Here is a 26,191-nt window from a genome sequence, read left to right as displayed (position 1 = left end):
GAGCAGCTCCAGTTAAAACAGGGTAAACCCATGCAAACATGAGGCTTAAATACAGATGAAATTAAACACTTTTAAGCTAAATGACCAAGGGGCAAGCACACAATGAGCTTTCCTCCAGTAATCTCTAACTCACATGAGGCACAGACTGCACACTTCTGCCACAAGGTGGCAGGCAGGTCCCTCCTAATGTAAGATGGCTGGAATAGTGTTCAAGTGTAATAATACAGTCTAGATTCAGCAGATCTGAATCTAGTCTATGTTATGTACTAGCTACTTAAGGCAACAGAACAGCCTTTTTAAAGTTCAGAAAAATTCAGTAAAAAATCAGCAAAATGATGAAATACAGTCAGAAAAGTGCAAAGAAAACACAGAAAGCACTTATTTTTTCAATTTTAGCAATGTATGCTTTGGATTTCATCAGAATCTCTCCAGGCCTCTGGCAAAAGTTGCCAAACATTGAGCAGCTCTGATCAGGTGGCCTGCGGTGGTACTGCCCTCTGCACAAAGTGGCCACTCTTTGAGCAGCTGTGATCAATGGCAAACTATGGAAAGCATTTCCTATAGAGGATTTTAAACTGGAAAGGTTTGCTTATATATACTAGGCATGGAGAACCACGTCAAACATATTCCATAACTGATATGTGTCAAATTGCTAATAATAAAAAAAAACTTTCATTGATATGATCAGATTTATACAAGATGGTGTTATCATGCAAAAAAAGATCCATATGACAGTCTTTGGAGTTTTATATTACAAGAAGAAAAAAACAAATATTTCAGATAATAAAATCTTATGTTAGCACCTACTGTAAGAATATACTTAGTTCAGTACTGGAGGGTTTCTACATGGAAATGTCCTCACAGCACCTTTTTTATACACCAATAAAAAAGTTGACAAATGATTTGTTGGAGATATAACCTTGAACTGTAAGCTATTTGGAAACATATGAAGATATAAACTTGAAAGGCTATTGAAAAAAAGTTAATATTCCTTGCTAGCACTCTGGTAAGATAACTTTCAACTTTCATGTAACTTGATTCTGTTTAATGTTCACTTACCTCTCAGTGTGAAAGGTTATCAATATTACATTATATGGACTATTCTTAAATAGTTATTAGGCTTGTTGTCCAAGGTACCATTCAGGAGCCTAGCCCAAATCCCCAGTTGCTCCCAAGCACTCTCTGGTTAAATGACTTGATCACAGTCACACAACAGGGAAATGAAGGCCAATGGAATCTAACCTTGTACCACAGGAACTATGGCTCACATCCATATATGTCTGTGCCATATTCCAGACAAAAAAATCATCTGTCAGAAGCTGCAACAAGGTAAATTACTAAAACAAACTGGGAGAACAATTCATCTCCTCACCTTTGAAGAATTTCTATATCTTCTAATAAAAGTAATTACTAAAGGGTCAACAGCCAGATAGATAAGAGAATTGAAGAACAATGTTTCTAACTCATGGGCTAAAGTCCAACAATTATCAGATAATACGAATTCAGATCACAAATATACTTAGTCAGCATCATAATCTCAATAATCATGAGAACCTTTACATATTAGATGAAGAAAAAAAGAAAAGAAAGACAATATAATGAGCTTGATATAAAGTTGGTATCAGTGATGACTTTGTGTTTATGATTCAAAAGAAAATTTCTGTTTTGTGAATTGAAATGTATTACCCTTGTAAAGAGATGGCTGTAATAGAAGAATGTAAAATTTTATAATGTTATATTGAATGAAAACAACTAATAAAAATATTTAAAAAATGCAGTGTGCTCCCCCCTTTAAAACAATTCTTGCTAACAGGATGGATACTTGCTTATTTACCCCTACATTTCTACTATGACTTTCTTTGATTGTGGCAGCCAATTTATGAATTAGTTTATTGAGTTTCACTAGCTAGGCTCCTAAATTGCCTGCTTAGTATTAACCTATGACCATACTGCAAACAACCTTGCACAAGTTGCTCTGTATTAAAACAGTTTAAGTCAGATAACCAGATGATAAACTCACTTTAACTTGGCCCTTACAAGCAAGCAAGCAATGCTGCTGAATTGTGTGCTTTTCTATTTCTATATTTTTTGTATCGCTGTAGAGTACTTTATTTCATTAGGAAGAATGAATACTTTATATAGCTGGAAGGTTCATTGAAGGCCAGGGCAAAGGTAATTTTGAAATTTAATGTAGAAAAGGTTCTGCTTTACTTTTTATGAGATGGTTGCTGGGTTCAGTACAAAAACATTTACTTTCTAAATGACTACTATGCAATACTTTCGATCCAGAAACATCTAAAAAAATTAATTATCAAACAGGGCCAAATACATTCCTGTTCATGCCACCTGAACTTTACTAATAAGAAAGTAACCATCATTTTGGATACTGCTCCATAATTTAGACTTTCTGCATGCTGAAGCAGAAGTGCTTTATATAATGAGTTTTAATTGTCACTGTGATATATGCTTGTCCATTTCTACTTCTATACTAACATGCTTAAAGTCAGCTTAGCAAGGTGTGTGAATTCTATTGGTTCATACCCAGCAGCAGCACTAATAGATGACCTCTTTTGAATGAGCTGTTCTTCCAATATACTTTTTGTCACCTTTCTACAATTTTACTCTCATCTATAGACTCATCAACCACATTTACTGCCATATACTTTTATGCTAGTATTAGCAATTAAAGGTATGTGGTCAAAGATAGGAAAGGAAAACAGTACACAGTATTTTGGCCTTTTATTATTTTTATATCTTTATCATTTCAGCATGCATGCCAAAGATCTGGCCACTTCCAAGACTATGCCTATTCATTCCCTGACAATGATGAGAATGTTATTTACAACATGGCTGTCAACAAGACAGCCATTAGTTTTTTTTTTTTTGCCCATATGGTTTCCCTGGTGTTTGGTATCTGCATCTGCAGATCTCAGAATCTGCTATACCTTCCTTTGTGAGAGTGCATGAAGGTTAACATTTAGGTGAGGCATAGTAAAGACAAAGACATGTCCTGGGCCCATGTATCACAGTTCTGTCTATCTCTCTGTCTAGTAGGTGCTACAGTGGATTAGACCATTTTTTTAATTCCAGGGCTGTTAAGCTAGTGTTGAACCCTACCCTTACCCTCCATCATGAGCTGCTATATGACCTGATCTTTTGGTTAGTTTTCATACATCTGGGTCAGAGTCAGTGCTTCATTTATCTGAACACTGCTTTCACAATTTTAGAAAGCTGCAGAAGTAAACATTTGAAACTGATTTTACTTGACTAAAAATTGAGTACAGAGAAGAATTGTATAACAGTTTTCTCTTAATAAAAGCAAAACAAGTCAAGCATGCTGCTTTCACAAGTACTGATAGACACAGTAGCCAAAAACTGAAAGTATTTTATCTATGCCAAGCTGAAATATTCTTATGTCAAAGTTTATACAATTCATAAGAAATAGAAGGCAATTTAGTCCTGTAACTATTTACACATTAAAATACTCCTCTGCATACTAAACCTTCTTTCTTGAGCAGGGTTAGACAAGTAAAGCCAAGGATGAATTTGCAAATAGTCATCCAACCGTCCAGTTCCAGTTTGAAAGAAGATAGTGCATCACACTGTTTGATTTGCATTGGATCATGAGGTATCAACATACATAATTGTACAATTATTATGGAAGAGCAGCATACATCAATTTGCAATTATTATGGAAAAATACTGTATTGCATTTTCCTCCTGGGATGTGACATACAGCATTTGGTGATAAACTGCATTGCTTTCACAGATACAAACAAAACTGATTTTACACATTAAAGAAAAATAATCATGTGAACTCAACTCAAAGCAGTTTGGTTATGATAAAAATTCTACTGTGCGAATATCACAAGCGATATCAGAAGTAGCAAGAAATTATTGAAATTATTTTCTGAAATATAGCTGAAACATTCTGGCTGTATAGTTTATGATCACTAAAAAGAAGAATAAAGCATCTTAAGACAATCATGAGTGAAACAATATCAAACATTTTTCTCTTCACTAAAACTACATTAACATCATTATTGTTGCTAAAAGTGCTGGCAAACAAAATAAACTGTTTCTTCATGACAAGGAAAATAAGATGATCACAGGGAAGCAATGTGTAGCATTTTTGCTCTTTCTAAAAGTATGTTCCATTGTTTTCATAAAAAGAGGTTCTAGCACACAATAACTGCTTCCTTCTTCCTCAGAGCAAGGCATACCTTCTTTTCAATAATATTTTTCACAGTGTGTATATATTTTCAGTAATGTTCTTCAGACAATAGTTTGGTATTGTCATTATTATTATGCAAAACTTACAGAATTTGTATGCATTTACATACCGTCCTTCAACAGCTTGCAGTTGCTCTCCCACTATAACAAGATATTATGCATATGAATGGATTCAGTCCATTAAAAGAAAGCTCACCATTAGTGTATCTCAATTTTCAAAATGTCAATGAAAGTAGTCAAAAACAGATACCAGTAGTTGATAAGCACTAACATTTCAAAAAGTATGAAAGCATTTCTGAATAAAAAGTGAAAAATCATATCGAGTCTACCTGCTATCACTTTTAATTCCACTACCTGCAGTCATTTTATAATGTTCAGAAACTACTGACTCAATTTACTTCATAAACAACAAGGATCTATGCTTTATGCTAATATTGTCTACCTTTAGATAGGAAAACAATAAGAAATGCAATATACATTATGTATATTATAAAACAAGATAGTCTGATCTGATAGTCTTGGCTGAACAATTCTGGCACGTCTTTTGAAAACTCTTCATAAGCCTTATTTTTTATTTAATTAATGAGTTATTGCAGATGATATACTTATCTGTATGATTTAGCTTATTTTTCATTTCTTGTTTAACACTGTCTATTCCTAGAGTTGCTTGTATGAACTGTTAAAAGAAAACTAAATGGAAACTATCCATTTAGAACTCATTCTTGATATGACCTACTACAAAGTAAACTGTTCTATATGATTGCTTCCCCATATAGCTAATAATGTCAATCAGTATGGTACACAGTCTGGCTTTCAGTGTTGCAGGCTCCTTGAGCAATTTAGTGGATCAATTTAAATTGCAGCCAGTAATTTCCATAACTCTAAACAGAGTGGAAAGCATTATCTGAGCATAATTGCTATCATCCTTGCATACATATCAACATTATTTTTTTTAAACAGTTTTATTGATTTTGATTATAATGAAAACAATCACATAGACATATATAAGATAATTTACATTATAGATTTACAAATTGATAACATATATTTAAAGCATTTAAATATTAATATACGAATAACAAAGCAAACAAACTAAAGTATGTACATAGACATCCAGTATTTATACATTAACATACACTATAACCTTCCTTTTGTAACTTGCTCTCATGAATGACAAGGAAAGTCAATTACCTTTATGCAAAATGATAATTTTGTTCCAACATATTGTGTAAGTTAACCCATAAATTATATTTATATGTCTTTCTAGATGTTCTAGAGGTTATGGTTCTTATCTGCAAATGACTATCTTCTTTTAATAAATTAGTAAACTCAGAGAATGTAGGAGGATGTTTTGAAATCCAATTTTTTGTTATGATCTTTGTAGCCACTGCCAATATAGTCCATAGTAATGAGTATTTGGTTTTCCTAACAAATTGTGGAACAGGTATATTAAATATGATTGATGATTTATTCAATATGAAGTTGTCAGAAAAAAGTGCTCGTAAAAAGTAATTTACTTTATTCCAAAATATATTTAAGGTTGGACAGTCAAAAAACATATGTGCCCAGTTAATATCTACAATAGAGTTGCATCTATTACAGATGTTCTGTTTTTTATTAATTTTGTCCATTATTTGTGGTGTATAAAAGGATCTATTCATGAATCTCCATGTGTAAATCTTCCATTTAAGAGAAAATTATGTTTTCCCAGCTGATTCTAGCATATTAACCTTATCTTGCTCACTTGGGGAATTATGAGTAATTAAACTATAATAACTCCAGTGGTTATGTGTGCAAGAAAATGTTTCTTCTCTTAAAAGTCTATAAATAAAGGAGAGACTACCTGAATATGTATGCTGGTGTAATAATGTTGATTGAAGAAATTGTAATAATATCCTGGTGTCATGTTTGCTAGTTGGTGAAGCTAGTTTCAGCTTATTATCAAGATATAGTATTTTGTATATATAACCATGAGGAATTATTAAGTTTATATTCCTGTATAATATGATCCATTGAACTAGTCTTGTATTCATAAGTTAGCTGGAACCAGTATTTCAGTTAATTGTTTTTTAGTTGAGAAATGTTGTTAATATCTGAGGTAACAAAAGTCTCTTGTGTATATGCTATAGGAAATAACAAAAAAAGTAGTCTTTATATTTAACATGTTTCTAAAGTTAATTATAATATTATGTATGTAACTGGCAGTATGATTAGGATTAGTATGCATGATAAAATATTATTTTAAGATCCATATAAAAGGTGTGTTTATGAATTCTAGTTGATATGATGTTGGTCTCATTATAAGTTCCATGGCTGATACATCCCATAAATATTTCCATTTAGCTAAATAGGCTATATCTAAGAGCTGAGAAATTGATCTGATTATAGCGGAAATTGAATAGAGATTTAGATCTGGGAAAGCTATCCCACAATTCTTTCAGCTGTTAGTATGTTGATTAATAGTAATTCTAGATTTTTTTGTGACCAAAAGAATCTTAATATTAAAGTGTTTAGTTTATTTATAAACCTTTTTGAGGGTAGAATTTGAATGGATTGTATTATGTATAAGATTTTAGGTAGAATTATCATTTTGATAATGGTTAGTCTTTCTTCAGTAGTAAATATTATTGTATTCCATTGTGAAAATCTTGGATATTTTGTAAACATTTGTTATAGTTTAATTGAATTCTTGATTTAATGTCTTTGGCAAGAATGATTAAAAGATATGTGATTTGATCGGTGTTAGCAATGTGATATGAATTATTTCCTATCATCCTTTTTTTAATTTTTTTATTATTAGGATATATGGGTAGAATTCTTGTTTTATTGTCATTGAATGATAGACCGGACAAAATTTGAAACGTTTTAATTGATTCATATAATGACATGAATGAGGAGTCATTTCCCTTTGTGATGATAAGAACATCATCTGCAAACAGCTGGATTTTGGCTATATTATCTTTATCCATTTCCAAACCCTCTATTCCCTTATTGTTTCTTATTTCATTTGCCCAGGGTTCCATGATCAAAGTAAATAGTAGAGGAGAGAGAGGACATCATTGTTTGGTGCCTTTTGTAATAGATATTTTATATGAAATATATGACCCTATTTTGATATATGCATAGGTTTCTTCATATAAATGTTTTAGAAGATCAATAAAATTATGTGAAAAATGTAAGCATTCCAAATGAGTAAATAGATGGAGCCAGTTAATAGAATCAAAGGCCACATTAATATCAAGACTAATTAATGATAAGTTCCTTTTCTTCCTTTGTGAGAAGTCTATAATAGCTAGGGTTCATTTTATATTATCAAAAGTACTTCTGTTAATTATAAATCCTGTCTGCTCTTTGTCTATTAAGTGGGGTAAGAATTTCTTCAATCTTTCTGAGAAAATATTCATAAACATCTTATAATCGATATTTAGTTAAGATATTGGTCTGTATGAAGAACAGAATTTTGGGTATTTATTTGATTTTAAAATAGGGGCTATAAATGTATATTTCCAGGATGGGGGTGTAATATTATCATTTTGGGCTGAATTATATACTTTGTGTAGTAAGGAAATAGCCATTTTGGGCAGTATCTTATATATTTCAGGAATAATTCCATCATTACCTGAAGCTTTGTATAGTTTAAGCTTACTTACTTGACTTTGTATATCTGATAAAGTAATTTATCAATAACTTCAATTTGTTGTTTGTTTAGTTTATTATATATATTCTTGTTAATATAATCTCTTATGTTATCTTGTGTTTGACTTTGTTGTGTGGATTGATTCATTTCATCAAAGTGACATCTAAACTCTTCTAATATATCTTGTATACTATGTACTTCTCTTTCCTTTTTTGCAGAAAGTATTTCTTTAATATACTTATATTTATTTAATATTTTGGTTTTATTCTTAAGGTTTGATCGATGTTTAGGATTTACAGAATAAGCAAGAAACCTATATTTTTCTAGTGTTATCTTTGTTTTATGATGTAGGATAGATCTATATTCCTCATTTAGTTTGTATATCTCATCCCTTATATTCTTTGAAGACAAGTTGTCTTTATTATTGGTGTATAGTGAGTCCAGTTTATCCTGTATTATTCTTATAGCTTTATCCCATATTTTCATCTTACTATGAAACCATTTATTTATTTGTCCATAGAAATATGCTTTTAGGGCATCCCAAATAAATATATCATGTGTGTTCGATGCTGAGTTTATATTAATGAAGTTTTGTGTCTCTTCTGTTATGAATAATTGAAAATCCTTAAGTTGTGTGAGATATGCTGGAATCCTTTTAATTTGGACACTATGGGTGTTATTAATATTAAGTTCAAATATGATAGTATTATGGTCCAAGATTGGGCAGGATATAATTTTGCTATTGGTCTGGTTATTCATTATCTGTGTGGAAAGAAATATTCTATCAATTCTAGAATATGTTTTGTATCTATTAGAATAGAACATGTATTGTAATGAGTTATGATCCACAAAATGATGTATGTCTTTGAGTAGGTATAAGTCTATGAAATTTATAAGTTGTTTAGCTTGTGCTGTAATTTTTCTTTTTCCTGAAGTGGTTGTATCTTTAGGGTGTAAGATACAGTTGTAGTCACCTGCTATAATGATATGTCCCTCAGATAGTGAAACTATTTGATTTAATATGTGTCTAATAGTATTAGTACCAATACTAGGTTGTTTATTAATGTATATAGTTTCTTACCCATCTCAATTACAACCAAGGAAAGCAAACCTTTATTGTCTTGGTACGTTTTGATTATTCTGGGTAATGGTAATGTTTTGTTCCACAATATTGCTACACCTCTTTTTTTCATACACTCTGAGCTTACTATATTTGTGTATTTATTTGTATCTAGAAATTTAATAGTATCTTTTGTTAAATGGGTTTCTTGTAAGAATACTATATTAGGTTTATGAAATGCTAGATATTTAAATAAATTGCTTCTTTTATACGAATTGTTCAATTTATGTTAAGTGACATACCTTTCAACATAGTCATATTATGCAAGTGTACCTGAAATATGTGTTAGTAACATATCAATATCATATGTATAATATGAACATTTCCGCAAAAAAGTGAATTTGTTCCTGGTAAAAATATTAAATCTCATGTCTTTAGGAAAAAATGTATTCCTTGAGCTTTATTCTCTATATTTTCTGAAAATAAGCTACTCTGGATGTCAAAAACTCTTTTTTAAAAAAATTATTACATACACTAGATAAAAACAAACACCCCAATGCTCCCCACCCGGAGTTATAACCTCCTAATCCCAATGACATCTGTCACTGAGATCAACCTATAAACTGTAACAAAAGAGTATAAACTCCACTAATAACATACTTTATATATTTTAAGTTAGAAACATTAAGATAACCAAATTCTAATGAAATCATTAATTGTCCTAATATAGTGTTATCTCGAAGGTTTATATGTTCATATATATCATATCTAATAAGAAACCTATGTAACCTAATAGATTCAAGATATGATTTATATTCCAAAATAAGGCAAATGTCTAACAGATTATTTAAAAGGACTAAGTAATTTAGCCCACTGCCTTACTATTAACATAGATAACATAGATAACAGAGGCTGTGTATATAAACAACATTTCTATTAGGCTATCAGATATAATATGTTATCCAGGACATGATGTTATTGTTCAAACCATGGTTTGTTTAAATGTAATTCCATATTGTATTAACATGTTTGTAACTCTAGTTATATCTTCCCTTTATTTAACTTATATACATGAACACGAGAGGGAAGAGAGAGGGAAAAGAGAGAGAGAGAGAGAGAAAAAAAAGTAAAACAAGGCTAACGTAGTTAGGATCCCATGTAAATAGTTATATTTAGAATGACTATTTAGAAGACGTAGGTGTAATTATAAACAGTATGTCATTTAAATAAACATTGTATCACCCCCAAATCAGATGTAGTCACTATAAACACATGTATATACAACGTATTTCACTAGTGGCAGAATAAGATATCTATTTGCAAAGTTCTTTTTAGTATACCACTTTTTTTATTCAATTTTTTGCTATGCAAACAAACATTCTGAAATGATATGCATAACCTTACATATGACACTTAAATATAAAGATTGCACAAATTTGTGAAGATATTAACTTTGAGTATGGTAACCATAGTATGCAGTGATACGTCACAGAAAGATGAGGGAGAGAAAAAAATATATATATTTTATACATATACATATATACATACACACACACACACATATATATATATATATATATATATATATATATATATATATATATAAACGTATACACACATACATATAAATAAATATATATACATACATACACACACATACATACATATATATATACATACATACATACAAAAATGAATGTTACCATCAGTATTGACACTTGTAGGGTCTAAGAATAAAGCACATACATATTTACATTTTAATACTCACACAGTTCTCTCATAACCATCTCCTCTCTCACCTCTTTTCTTTTTACATTTTCTTCCTTTATCTGTTCTGTAATCCTTTCTTCAAGTCATAAAAGATGAAGATACTATGTTATTGTAATATGTAATCTTGTCATCGACCATATAAATGATAATTTTAAGTAAATAACAGTTGATTTAAAACAAAAAAGACTGTTAAACCAAGTTACAGTCAAAATACAGTTTTGCACATCTTGGAAATGTTCGTCACATGGTGATGACGTCATCCAGCTGCTTCACATCATCGAGGGAGTTCAGAGAGAGAAGAGATGATTCCACAAACTGTAAAAAAATGTCCAAATGAATAATTAGCTCGTGAGAGCACTGCACGAGGTAAGAAGAATGTTCAAAGTTGTCTCCCCTATTTTTTTGGCGGGAAACAGCCAAGGTTCAGTAAAAAAAAACATTTTATACATGTGAATCAGCATATATCTGTTTCCCACACTAGAAACTGCAAAACTGTCATCAAAACAAAAAAAGTTTTCAAACAAAGCATGAAAGTAATGTAAGTTTTGCTACTGATTTATTTTGTCATTTAAAAGCACTATGTTTATGTTTAACTATATATATTTCCTAGAGTTTAGAATATTATATAAATAATAAGCCTTGTAATAGAAACACATATAACATCTCCCAGCTTTTCAGAGCTAATGCATGCATTGGCATTTAAACCCACAGACACTACACTACCTTCCCAATATGTACCTATCCTGAACAAATGTATATCATGTACATATTTAATAATTACATTGTGAATTCTTGTTCTACTCTGAGGGTGTACACAGTTTATGCTCAGTGCTGACCAGTACGGTATGATTAGAAGTGAGATGGAAACTGTTATATGAATATGTTATTCTATATGACTTAAATAAAGTGCAATTAGAGAAGAGAAGAAGGCTTTGAGTATGTTATGCATTGTTATTACTTTAAGTTTAGAGAGACTTATGTATACTATGCTATATATGCAAGAAATCATATGTATATAAAAAAAAAAAAAAACTTTTCTTCTTTTCTTTCCCTCCCCTCCATCCTTCCTTACTTTATATTTTCCAATACATCCCTTCATTTTATCTTACATAGAATATTAAATATTTATAACTGTATATATTATAGCTGTGTGAAATTAAAGTGTAATATACAGCTAAGTAGTATCCTATACAATGAAGCAGATACTGAGGTAATGCATTTTATATGGTATGCTTACTTATATAAAATGAATACTTAAAGTGTTAATTATAAATATATTGATGGTATATTAAGTATGTTATATTACACCAAATTAAGTTATGAATAAAACATTATATATATGCAACATATAAAAAGCAGTGTAGATCTCACCTTGTACTTATAACATATCAGAACAGACTTGTTAATAAAAGCATAGTCCACAATAATAGTTTGTTTTATAAATAGTCTGTATTTCTCATTTACTCTTTAGTCTCTTTTGTTTTTCAATAGATTTCCATGTAGTTTTAGGAGCCATTCTTTTAAGAGAGGGGTTAGCCCACTCCATCTAGTCTATTTTTTCCAGTAATTTGTGAATCAAGCAGAATCAAGATCCTCAAACAATAAAGGTCCATCAGGAAGAAAAATCTTCAGCCTTGCTGGAAACAAGAGGTGAGTCTTAATCTGTACCTTTTTTCAGTTCTTTAAATAGAGGTAAAAAAACTTTCTTTTGGTAATTACCATTGTTGAATAGTCATCATCAAAGTGAATGACAGAGTCATTGTATTTTAAAGGTGATTTTGAACAGGCTGTTTTTAGAATTAAGTCTTTATCTGAAGATGATAGGAATTTTACTATGACAAGATGATAGGAATTTTACTATGACAGATCTAGGTTGTTTCCTGTTGGTACTGTTTCCTGATGTGAGAGACCAATGTGCTCCAAAAGATAAAGCCTCTGGTAACTCTAGAAATTTTGGCAGCCATGAGTTAAGGAAACTTGACATTTTGTTTCCGTCTATATTTTCCTGAAGACCAAAAATCCTTACATTATTCCAGCATGATCTATTCTCTAGATCATCCAGTTTATGTTGTAATGAAGTATTTTGTTTAAGCAAAAATTCTATGTTGTTTTCATTTTCTAGCAATCTTCCATCAAAGTATGTTAATGATTCCTCAATACTAGTAATTTGAATTTTTTGCTGTTTTAAATCCTCATGAAGCATATCCATCTGCTTGGTAGTTTTTTCTTTAAAGTTATCTATTTTACAGTCAGTTATGTCAGTCTCGGTTGTGAGGTCTTGAATAGTTGTTATTAAAGTCTGTAGTTCCTTTTTTATACTGGAATGATATTCCTGAAGAGAATGTTGAATACTATCAAATTCTGCAAAATAAATCCACTTTTTCTTGATATGAAACAAATTTCCAGTGAAGATATATTTCCTTAGTGGAGCTTGTGAAATCTGCTGCTACACCATGACCATGCTAGCCACGCCCCCTATATCAACATTATTTTTGAAGGGTTTAATGATTAACTTCTGGCCATAAAGGGATGTTTTATTTTATACCCCACCCCCTAACTATATATATATATATATATATATATATATATATATATATATATATATATATATATATATATATATATATATATATATATATTTATACTAACTCCAGGATCACACTACAGTGGGGAAAAGGGCATATACCCTGTATTTGCCTTACAGTACTCTGCACAGTGCCATATATACTAACTGCAGTTCAGTGAAATGAGATTCAGTGAAATGAGTTTTCAGTCCTTTGAGTTTTCAGCAAAGTGGTCAGGGTGAAATGAAATTCAATGAAATGAGATTAAATGAAACAAAGTGGACCCATCTCCTGAATGTGAAAATCTTCCAGGATTTTCAAATGAGCTGTTTTTTGCACCACTGAGTTTATTCCTCATTAAAAGGAGGATTATAGTTGTTGTCCCTAAGGTCATGGTTAGTCTATTCAGCCTCCCTGGTGGTGAAGGTGAATGGTCAAAGGAGGAGGAGTTATGACTCTCTGACAGAAACAGAGCCCTTGCTTACTGGTTTATATGACAAAGCAACAAAGAAGACAGAAGCTTCACACCATGGTCAGACAGACAAAGCAGGAAGAGCACTTTTAGAAGGTGTAGGAAATCTGATGGAGTACAGTATATTTTTTCAATGCAGATAAGAGGATGAAATGTGCAATGCAGACCTCCACTGAAATCAAAGATAAGCTCTGAGGAAGTATCACAACATACAATAATGGATCATGTAGGGTTCTGGAAACCAAGTATGGGCAGTTTTAATTTAAAAGCACAGTAAGAAAGAATTTTGAGATAGCACTCCTTTGAAATTTTTGAACTCTGATATAGCTTGGTGGGGTGATCTTAACATGAGCACTAAAGTTTTACGTCTTATATCATTTTTATTGTTGTAGTATAATTAATTAATAATGTAGATAATGTCTCGGATGGATTGTAGTAAGGTTAGAAATGAATGTAAGAGGGGCAGCAATGTGGAATGTGAATTCAACCACTGAAGCAAAGATGTATTTAAATTATTTAACTGCAGGCAAGCAAATACTTAGTCTAATTATAAGTCTGTTCTAGAAATCAGTACAAGTTTTCTGGGAAAAACTGTACTCCCATGTTGCAAATTAAAAGAAAGAAAAACTGTGGAGCTTCTTTTAAAACCATTTTCTACTGCATGGATTTGAGTGCTCAGCAATTTCTCTGCTGGGAGAGAAATAAAATGTATGTGATATGGAAATAAAAACATGGATAAAATCTGTGGGGGCTATAAATACTCATATATACTCAACACCAGGATAAGTTATATCTTTAAATGTAAACAAATACCTATTCATAACTTATACATCCTTACTGTCCCTTCTTCATTTACTTCCTTGCTTCTATCAGTATCTCTCCCCTAGCTTTCTATCTAACTATACCATAGGCCTGCTTTTCTCTCACTTCATTTTGCAGTTTTTGTTTGTATTATGCTAACTTACTTTTAATTTCTTTGTAAACTGGCTAAAATTTCCTAAATATTAAATCATTGTCATATACCTTGTATTTATTCTTAACCAATGTTCTCATTTTATGTATAATTTGATATAATTATTGAAACTGTAGTTGCTATTTGTATTATTTTTAAAGATTGTAAAATTATTGTTCTTAAAATGTTTTGTAATACTTTGAGGCTTTTCTCCTTGGACCTCTGCTGAAAATGGGCTCATATCCAATCAGATTTTCCCGGTCATCAAATGTCAATAAATAAATAAGTAAAATATAAATTGTTAACATAATAGCTGAAGTTAAGAGTTCTAAATGTTCATGATTATTGAATGTTTATGCAAGAAAAATGAATAAAGGATATGGTATGAGATGTACGCACATGAGGGAGATGAGGCTATATTAGGCAGGTGTGGGAAGAGGACCAGAAAGGACATTGTGCAGCCGAAAGCATGTTTGTCTCAGACCGTTACATACCTTATGTAACATGTAACTTCAACAGTACTGATGAAGATTTTTTTAAACATCAAAACTAGTTCTTATTGCATTCCTATGCTTTTACGCCTCACTTTGCTCAACCCACTTTACACCATCTCATCACCTGACTAAAAGTCTTACAAACACTTGATGCATTTATGTAAGGAGGCTAGCATAATAGTTAAGGTATTTACCTTCCAAACACAGTGTGCAGGTTTGATTTTCACATGGGGTAATTGGCCAGCCTTAAAATGTCTCACAAAGGTAGTTAGTCTAGTACTAATCTATGACCCTAGCATCTATGAACATATCCCTACCAGACTTACATGCACAGAAAATGAATGATTTTCTCCCTTATTCATTAGGTTTTCTGTCTCTGTTAATAGACGTATATTCTATGCAAACTATGCATTCTTAGGAATTCATAAACTCAATGTAGGCTTTGCACGAAGCCTACATGTAGTTTACATGTTAGCATTGCAGCAGTGCTAATTGCTTATGCATGCCTCGTATCACACCTACACAAATACAAGTGAGGTTTCATGGTCAGCAACAATGTTGCCAGCCAGAAAACCATGTAAAGCAGAATGAACACCTGCAAACATACAGACATGTTTACCTACAAGCAAACTAGTTCTTCATGATTGTGCAGACAGGCACAAAGTTCTAGCACATTATAAGAAAGTGTAGTCAGTGCCAAGTACTGTGCAAACTTGTTTTAGGTATACAGAATAAATGTTTTGGTGATGATCAGCAAGGGTACATAGACTGCATTATAAATAATTATTTTGAGGAAGTGTGTGCATTGAAAAGGGCCACACACATAAATTGTAGGAATGAACGCGGGAAGATGACAAGTGAGACATGGTAATGTACAGCAGATGAGGGCATGTCAATGTATGTACACCACAAAGACAAAACAGCTGTAGCTTGAACACTAATCACATATCTACATAATACAGTATGTACTGCTGTTTACACCTCCTTTGTGGGTATAGTCATATCATCACGCAGTTATTGCATATTACGTGACTGTCACACAAGGTGGCATATCACTGGAGAAGATTTGTTGTGATAAAGGCATACTGACATGATCACTGGTGCGGGCATTTATCAAGGGCAGTACATACATTATGGGCTATGTGCATATTGTGAAAATGTGAAAAATGATTTGCTTGAATATGAATGTAATTTCAGTGGCACACATAGCAACAGGCTCATGGACAACAGCAGACAGAAGCATGTATAGTCATGGACAATACCAGAATAACAACACCACTCATCTGTGTAATTAACATTAAATATGTGATTGTGAGTTAATATAAATGGTCTTAATGAGCACAATTGTACAATTCTAATGATTTGTCAGTAATCTATAAGGGGAAACAAGCATACCTTCCTGAAAAAATAACACCATTTGGAGGTGTTAATAGGGACACTGGTATACTGTAGTTTAAGTTGCAATCAGGAATGGCTAGTTGACAGGTTTGCATGATATACATATCCCACAATCCACACTTGCACAAATGTAACCCATGCTAACAATGCTGTCAATGAGCTATGCATTTACTGGCTGCATCCCAGGAATACTTATCACACATGCATCTTGTATAACACCTTCTGCACTGTCAACTCCTAATATTTATGCAGCAAAATGAATACTTAGGTATGTCCACTAAGATGTGTGAGAGCTCACTGTGATAAAAGTGATACATTTGAATAAAGTATCCCTGGAAGATGTGTTGGGAGGTACATGCAAAAGGTTGCATTGTACTCAATTACTGGTGTTCTGTGGACTGAGAACAATGGGACTATAATGCCCTTTGTTATGGATGCCCTTCATATACTCAGGAGTTGTGCTACATACAAGGGAGTAGTCACCACTGCGGGCACATGCTGGTGGATGTCCCACATACCATCTACCAGAGTACGCAGGCCACATGCCACTTGTCGGCTCATAGTGGTGTGCTGTCTATATTGTAATTAGCTTGTGTATTTGTTATCATAATGGAACTAATCTCCCTCCTTGATTTTTATTCATCTACTGTGTCTCCATGGCTCTGCCAGATGATCCTTTGTGTGTGTTAATACTGTCTGCATTATACCAATACAAGTCTTTGATTCAATGATTGTTCACAATTTGCAGTCCTCCACAAAACTGGTTAGACAAAGGATGTATAAGTTAGTCTTGACTTCTGAGATTTAAATGATGAATAGAAAAGGGCCTAGTGCAGAATCCTGAGGTATGGACCTGGTTACTGGACTCTAGATAAAGGTGACTTCATACACTTTGACATTATGTGTCATGTATGTGATCCATTTGTCTACCCACTTGGTGACATAGGTGTTTATGTCCACTTAAGACAGTTTCTGTGTAATACCTGAGTTTGGATTTGTGTCAAATATCTTGACCAGATCAAGTTACACAGGATGAGAGTGTTTCCTCATGCATGCCCTTGGTGACCTTCTTGAAGACATCAAACAGATGTAACAGACATGATGTAGCCTTAACAAATCAAACCTGGGCATGTTATACAGTCAGAAGATTACCTTTTTAATAAAGTCCATGATAACTCATAGGCCTGCTTCACAGATGAGGAGAGTTAGGCATATGGGTCTATAACTCCATGCATCAGGTGATATCTACCTCTTCTGGTCAGACAGATGACTGCTGCTTTACACTCTTCTATGAGAACATAAGCTGTATGGAGGCCATGTTGAAGTACACATACATACATACAAATATTTCTAGCACAGGCATAAATGCCCTTCTTGTTTGCCAATATACCAAAACACTTGTTCCCATAATAAGGGTCCAGGCTGTTCTTAAAATATCTAAACTAGTGCTTACTTTATTGTAATTTGCTAGTCTGTTCCATGCATCAGCTTCTCTGTCAGAGAACCAATTAGTACACTTCTCATTCCTATAGAATCGTCTACACAGGTTGTCTTATGATTCTCTAGTACCTTTGTTAACCCCACACATTCCCATAGATAGTTGTCCCTAAATGCCCTATATACCTGAATAAGATATCCTCTTAGATATCTGTAAGAGATACTGTACAAGTTCAGATATCTTAGTCTTTCATAATAACTTAGATTTTCACATCCATCGATACCCTTGGTATATTTCCAGTGTACTCTTTCCAGTTTACTCATGCTTGTCTTCTTATAGGGTTTCCATATTGTTATGCCATACTCAAGTTTAGGCCTAATGTAACTAACAAACAATGACTTCATTATTTTTAATTTCCTAGATTTTATAAATCTTTGTATACAACCTATAGTTGTATAACTATCATTACTCAATTGGTTGATATGATTAGAAAAACTCATAGCTGAATCTACCCATATACCCAGGTCCTTAAATGATTCTACAGTTTCAGTCACTGTGTGCTGTATAAAATATTCACTTTTCAGTTTATGTCCCAAATGACATATGTTTAGTTTTTGATGCATTTATCAGCATATTATTCTCCTGTGCAAAAATGGTCAGTTTAGTCAAGTTAGGGATCCAACTGTGTCTGTCAGGTCACATTTTGAGTCATGCAGTAGGCAATCTGAGATGATATCAGGGTCCATTAGACAACGCACAGATAAGCTGCTCTCCTGAGAAGAAAAACAGAATAATGTTTGCATGTATACTTTGGCTGATGGCAAGTGGTGATGGGGTGTGAAGTGTGAGACAAACTCTCAGCTAGCAGATTGTCTATTTTCTCCAGCTGATTATGAATGGTGCCATCCGCAAACAGCTGTGTGCTTAGTTGTGTATCCCCCCCCCCCAGTATGTCACAATTATTGAAATACATAAATTGTGAAAACAACTCCAAATACAGCCTTGGTCATGCATCACATGTCACATACTGGAAATGGTCACACTGTCATACAACTGTACCAATGTCATGCAATTACATCAATTGCACAACATATGCCTATATGTTTTTCATGGGAAAGCTGCATTTGAGCAGTCTCATGCCATTTAGAACACATTGAAAATCAGTTATTTGTGGCTCATGCAGAACTGATACAAATGCTACTTATGACACAATGGTGCTCTGAAAACATCAATAATCCCTGAGAACAGCAACACAACAGCACATACAATGCATTGAACAAGGCTGCAATTAAATCAAAATCAAGCATGTGATATTTCTGTTTATATCACAGCATTATGACATGCAGGTGAAACAAGACATACGTGCCCATGTAATCAGTATGGATTTACACTGTCACAGAGCATTTAATGATGGTGGGTAGACACATGTACACCTGTGCCATACTGCAAGTGTCTCTGATGGTGGAATGAGAACTGCGTAGAATGTTGATCTGCTTCACTACATCACATCTTAATAAGCCAACAATATACATAAAAGTTTATCAAACTTTGTCAACAATTCTCAGTATGCATATTACTACAGCTGTTATAGAAAGAGCATGTTATCGAATGTCAACAGTGGCCATCAATACATTAGCTCACATCAAATATTGTAAGACCCTCATGTAGCCATACTGTGCATCCACAACTCAACAAAACATGTGTCAATGACAGCAACATTGACATGTCAAATGTCCATAAGATCACAGGACATTATTAAGCTAACAGCCAACATCACATAAAATCCTAGCTCTTATACTATTTAAAACAAACTCCCTATATCTATGTGATGGAAGATAGTAAGAAAATTGTGTCTATGTGTGTATTTGTTGGATTACATTACATAAGGCCACTATCCATATGGGACATGTGTACCACAGCATGACAGAAGTAACAATCACACATGCAGTGGTCTGGAGATGGCTTGCAGAGGCTCATGGAAGGGATCTGCTTCATGATGTGAGTATGCATATTTGACATGAAGACATCCTCCACTCCTCTACAAGAAGGATGTAATGTGGCCAGTGGAAAAAAAGAGGATAGTGCATGGGGCTAAGTTAAAGATTCTCTTGTGTGGTAGTAAAATGAAGAGCAATACTAAAGATCATGCAATGGCCCTAATGCACCAGCAACCACTCACACGGCAATACACTGCATCTGATTTGAACATTATACCGGGGTAGATATAAAACATTAATGTCATACATTATAACACTAGCACAACCACATATGTCTGATTTTAACACTGTCACATTGCATTTTATAAAGTATGATCGCAACATTGTATGCTGAGAAGAGCATGTTGGGAGGGCTATCTGACATGAATATGGAGTCACATCTCTTGTAAAATTGTCTCAAAAGTAATACTTGGATGTATGCACACTCAAGGTGCCTACTGTCACATTAGAACCCCTATATATCTAGATAAAGAAGCTTGAGAACACAGTATTTAATGTTACTGTCGCAGCACAAGTTTGTCTTCAATGCTATCAGAGTGCATGTTATACAGGATGACATAATCAGTGTATGTTACAAGATGTTCTGAGGAGTGTCTGACATAGCTGTGGACTCACATGTTATTCTAAATTGCCACCATACTGAGGGTAGAACCCATAACTAACTATCTAGAGAGCACAATACTTAATGCAAGCACTACAGCACAACCTCTGGCTTTTATGGTGTCAGAAAAAACTTTATAGTTGATTACATCAGCAGTGCCTGGTGAGAAGAAAATAGTAGTAGGAGTGTATCAAATGCTGTTCTAAAATGATGTCTTGAATGTGAACCAACTGAATACAAACTGGCATACACTCCAGTTGACAACAGTGTGAGTAGAAACCCTACCTAACTACCTGCAGAGTACAGTAATTAATGCAAATGTGACAGTACAAGTCTGTTTTATAGTGTCAGACATCACTTTATAGCTGATTACATCATCAGTGTCTGTTGAGAAGAAGATGGTAGTAGGAGTATATCACATGGTGTTCTAAAATCGTCTCTTAAATATGAGCCAACTGAACACAAACACACTAATGAGATTAGAATCCCTGCCTATTTAGGTACATGAGCTGAAGACCTCAGTACTAAATGCAAGCACCATAGCACATGTCTGACTTTTCACTGCTGCTAGACAATTTATAGTGGCTGACATCATCACTGGATGTTTGCAAGAAGATTTTGGGAGGCCTGTATGACATGGCTGGGTAGCCATGTATGACTGTCAAGATATGTGTTCTGCATGGGACCAGTCTGATGATAGTAGGATACAAGCTGATGTTCCTCTGACTATGTACACACACTTACACATACAGAGAGAAACACACACATAATGTGGCTGCTGTGCTAATTTAACACATATGTAAGTATTTTGTTCAGATCTGCAAACCGCAGTATTTGATGATTGTAACACCTCTGAAGTATGTTTTGCTTTGTCATAGTGGTCTTTACAGATGATGGCATCATCATTACATGATGTGGTTAACATATCCTATTATGAAATTGGTGTTCAAAATGTGGATGTACTATTTCCTGTCATGTTTCCAATGTGCAGGTATACTTTAAGAGACAGCTAGACAAACTAAATAAAAAAGCTGTCAGAAATGCATGCAGCACAAATAAGACACGCAGCAGTTTTGCAGTATGTTGTGAACATTACACACTTATTGTCACATACAGACTCACACATTTTTTTATGAACATCATGGATGCACCTGTGAATGTACATGTATTCATATTTGCAAAGAATTGGACTGTGCAGTGGTACAGCAATTGCATTGTCAACTCACAGCAAGAGGTTCTCCAGTTTGATTCTCGGCTGGAGTGCCTTCTGTGCAGAGTCTGCCTGTCCTTCCTGTAACTGTGTGGGTTTTCTATGGGTACTCTGCTTTCCTCCCATGTTACAAAGACATGCATCTGGAGTGTTTCTCCCTGTGCCTCCACTGAAAATTGGCTTTGTTCCAAGTCAGACTTTCCTGGTAAACAAATGTTAAATAAAAAAAATAAAATAACAAAATAATTGCTGTCCACATTAATATGTGTATAAGACAATCTGAATATCTATTGTCATTATAAAGGTGTACATGGTATGTAACAATGCAGTTTTGCTATTTTTTCTCTAGTGTAGCTAACATTTGCGAACTAGTACTGACATGCCAAGTTTCAACTGCATGTGTGCAGGTAACACATAACTGAGTGTAAATACGTGTTCAGTCATTAAAAAGTGCCTTCCCTTTGATTGCGTTTTTACATGGATTTTAATGTGATGAAACTAACTGGGCAACAAATGTAAGTAATACATGCTAATAAGCACTTTCATTTGTGCACTGAGGATCACCTGATTTGAGCAATTGATGTATTTGCACATGCGAGATACAGATTTAAGGACTCATACTTGAATTTTGAAGTACTTATCCATAATGGCTTTGGTAGACACAGCTAACAGTTACTATGGTGCAAGTGAAGAGGTGCAGCAGTCAGCACATTGGACAGTACTGAGTGGAATAAAACATCTGTGGCCTATCTGACTCTGTGGCAGTAGGTGTAACAGTAGTAAGCTCTTATTTTGAGCACATATGATGCAGGGTTCAGTTTGAGCTTTATCTAATTTTTTTACATATGTATTTATGATGTAATTAAATAATTATATGTGACAGTTATTGAAAATGTGAGAGGGAATGACTACAGTGAAGTACTGTATAAAAACAAACAGTACAAGAGTCAAGTGATTTATGTCAACAACACACATATGGAGTCATATATTTATACAGTCATCAGCCTAAATAAATATTATATGATATTTTTAATATGAGGGCCTTTATTTTACTTAAACTGTGCATTTCCTTAATGCAGTGGGTTTAAGCAGCATTGCTCAAAAGTAACTGGACCATGCCGTAGAATGTTAAGAGCCATTGCCTGCCTCTTGTCATTAGTGTGTGATGCCAAACTCTGCTCAAATGCAGGACAAAAAGTGAAGGACTTCATTAGGAGTCATTTCTGCCATATGTGTGCTGTGTGATTCTATTTTTTTACCAGATTAAAGGTGTGAAAATGTGGTAGATAGGAAAATAGTGAAATGGAGTGGGCAGGCAGAGGGAAGAACAAAGGGGAAGCAATACAGGAATGTGCAGAAGAGAATTAGGAAAGAACCATATCTAAGCACTTTTCCAGCAGTATAAAATGAACATGGATAGAATATTGAATGCATTTGGACTGTCACCTCAGCAAAGATGAGTGAGAACAATGCAGTAATGTTGTATAGCTAATTTTTTTGAATCAAGTGTGTCGAAAAGACCCATGTATGAAGTGGAGAGCTATGTATGGGATGATATTTATTGGAGACAGGTGTCTGGATTTTACTTCAGTAAGACAGGAATTGTGGGTAAGTGATGTAGTTATGTCAAGGTCAGGTAAGTAGGGTAAGTGAGGAATTGGATGCAGATAAATAGGACACACAGCACAAGAGACAGGGAATATGAGGGGCATAACCAGTTCGGCACATTATGATTGAGGATAGGATGGGGACATTGGATGTCAATGCTTGTCAAACATGAAGACAGTGAGAATCTATTCCTCACCCAAAGAACTTTGTTTTTTTATTTTTGCCACAGAAGAAGTGTTTTTCAGACATGCTCATTTATTATATATACACATGACAGAGTGACTGGTTAACCATGTACGTGTGTGACCTGACAAGGTCCTATTTTATAAATCCATGTGTGTATGAAAATCATTGAAGTATTGGCTCACCTGTATTATGACCATTAACTTATACCAGTTTCCCAGAAAAAGTGGGGCTTCAACTGTACTTGTTATAGTCATCACTGCGCAGAGTGTTTATTGCAAGTGAGACCCTGTTTGTCAGACCTACTCATTAGCAATAAACGTTTAATTGTAGGATGCTAATTTTACTAATACTAACAGTTACATATAATATAAATCTGATATCCTGTGTATACTCAATGCACCTACTATAGATACTTATTTCTAGGTGTAATTATTTTTCTAGTGTTAATTTTTATATAAAGTAAACTGGAACAGCAATGATAAAACTTTGGACTTTGCTGTATTAGAACCCAGGATCATGTGTATTTAAGCCCTTAATTTACACCCGTTGTCACAGGAACAACTAGGTAGCAGCCGTATATTTTCATTCATTAGTATGTATGTGTGCTGAGAGCTGCACAATGCCACTTAATGTGTTTGCTTGGTGGCAAATCAGACATGATACAATGCATCAGTTTTAAAATCGACAAGTGCCTGCTTAGTGCCTGCAGGCATTCTGGACATGCAGGTGTTAGAGAAGCTTGCTGACCTTCATACAATGCTACTTAGTGTGCTTGTGCAATGGAAGGCAAAAGATGCAACAATGTATCCTTTTTGAAACTAAGAATGTCTGCTTGTTGTCTAGGATATTAAACCCTGTCTGAGTGGAGGTGAACAATGAATAAACAAGATCAGAAGGGTTTAACGTGGATTATTATGCTAAAAAGTATTTATTATTTTTTATCATTAAAAGATAGATGTGAGACCTGAACCTTAATGTGCATATACTATGTGCAGGGATGATTCATCATGTTTAACAGATGTGCTACACACACAGACACATACACACACACACACATACACACACACACACACACTTGATTCACAGCTTTAATTGATGCTATATTTATCATAGAAGCAACTTCCATAAATTTTAAATTATTTTGCCATTTTACCTTATTTGCACTAATCTGAGCATCACACAAATAGTAATATTAAAAAAGGAACAAATAAAAAATTATAAAAGGAAAACTAAACATTACACATTTTAGCACACCTTACAGATTTGGACTGTCAGACTAATGAAACTACAAAACACACTGGGAGTATCTTATCTGTCTTTTCCAAAGAAGCAACTTTGCAGCAGCAATGCAAATCATTGTGCATACAAGCAAGTTCCATTTCCTCCACAACATTAAGAAGACATATACACTTGTGCCCTCTCACTTGCTTGTACGTGTTGCTTATATATTTAATGCAATGAGTGATCACACAAGTAGTTATGAATACTGTTTGCACAAATGCAGCTCTGTCTTCTCTTGTATTGTGTTTATTCTTCCTTTATCTGTGCTCTCAGACATGCAGTCTATAGGGCATTTTGTATCATTGTCATTAAAATGTATGATAGAATTATATGACAATAAAATACAAACAGTTTTCAGCAAAGGCAGGAGAGATTGGCTATTGGTGAACAAAAATTAGAAATGCACACTCTTCACTTCCATTTAAAAGCTTACTACAGTTACTTCTACACTTTGCAAGTGTACCACTGAAAGTACGGTGGTCTGAGTTGCTGTTGTGTCTTCCTTCTCCCTGCCAATAATAATTCATAGTTACAATCCATTAGCAACTAACACTGAGGTAGTACCTAACCTATATTTATACCTGCTACATGAAGTCAAAAGTGTGGCATTCAGCAATTCTAATGAGTTCACACCTCATTTGCATCTTCACCATGCTCAGAGGCCTGAATTTACATTATAAAAAGATAACCATGTAGCTATGGAACCTGAAGGTAAGGAGAGTTGCGTATGTGGAGAACACAGAAGAAGATTGCTATTAATTGGGATTTATCTGTACAAAAGCCTTCTGATCTTGCTAAGGTATGACTGCATTTTTCAAGTACATGCTAGATTTGTTCACATGTTACAAGGAAAATATTTTATATAAATATGCATTAGAAAATGGAACTTTTATCTGTATGCACTTCTTATAAGCTCACTGTTAGCAATGGTATTTTTGTCAGGCATTTAATTTCTCAGATATATAGCTTTATTAACTTTCATCACAAGTGTTATTGTTACAACTGGTTATCTTACACTCCATTTTGTCAATGACACAGTTATGTTAGGCTTCAAAGATAGCTCATAGATACCTCATTTTGTGAAAAATGTTTTTGAAAGTGTTTATAACAATTGACTAATGAGTTATTCCTTGGTTGGTAAAAATGTCACTTGCCAGCTGTTTTGGAGGTAGGGGCCAAGTAACATTTGTGTGTTGCCACAACAAAAATTGTTTTCAAGAGGTTTACTCTTGAAATTCTGCAGTCATCTAGTTCCTTATGTGACAAACAATATATTACTTCATTGTTATT

This window comes from Protopterus annectens, chromosome 5.part0 (assembly GCF_019279795.1).
Source record: "Protopterus annectens isolate FY-2018-M chromosome 5.part0, PAN1.0, whole genome shotgun sequence".
Lineage (NCBI taxonomy): Eukaryota > Metazoa > Chordata > Ceratodontiformes > Protopteridae > Protopterus > Protopterus annectens.
This window is presented reverse-complemented; position numbering follows the sequence as displayed.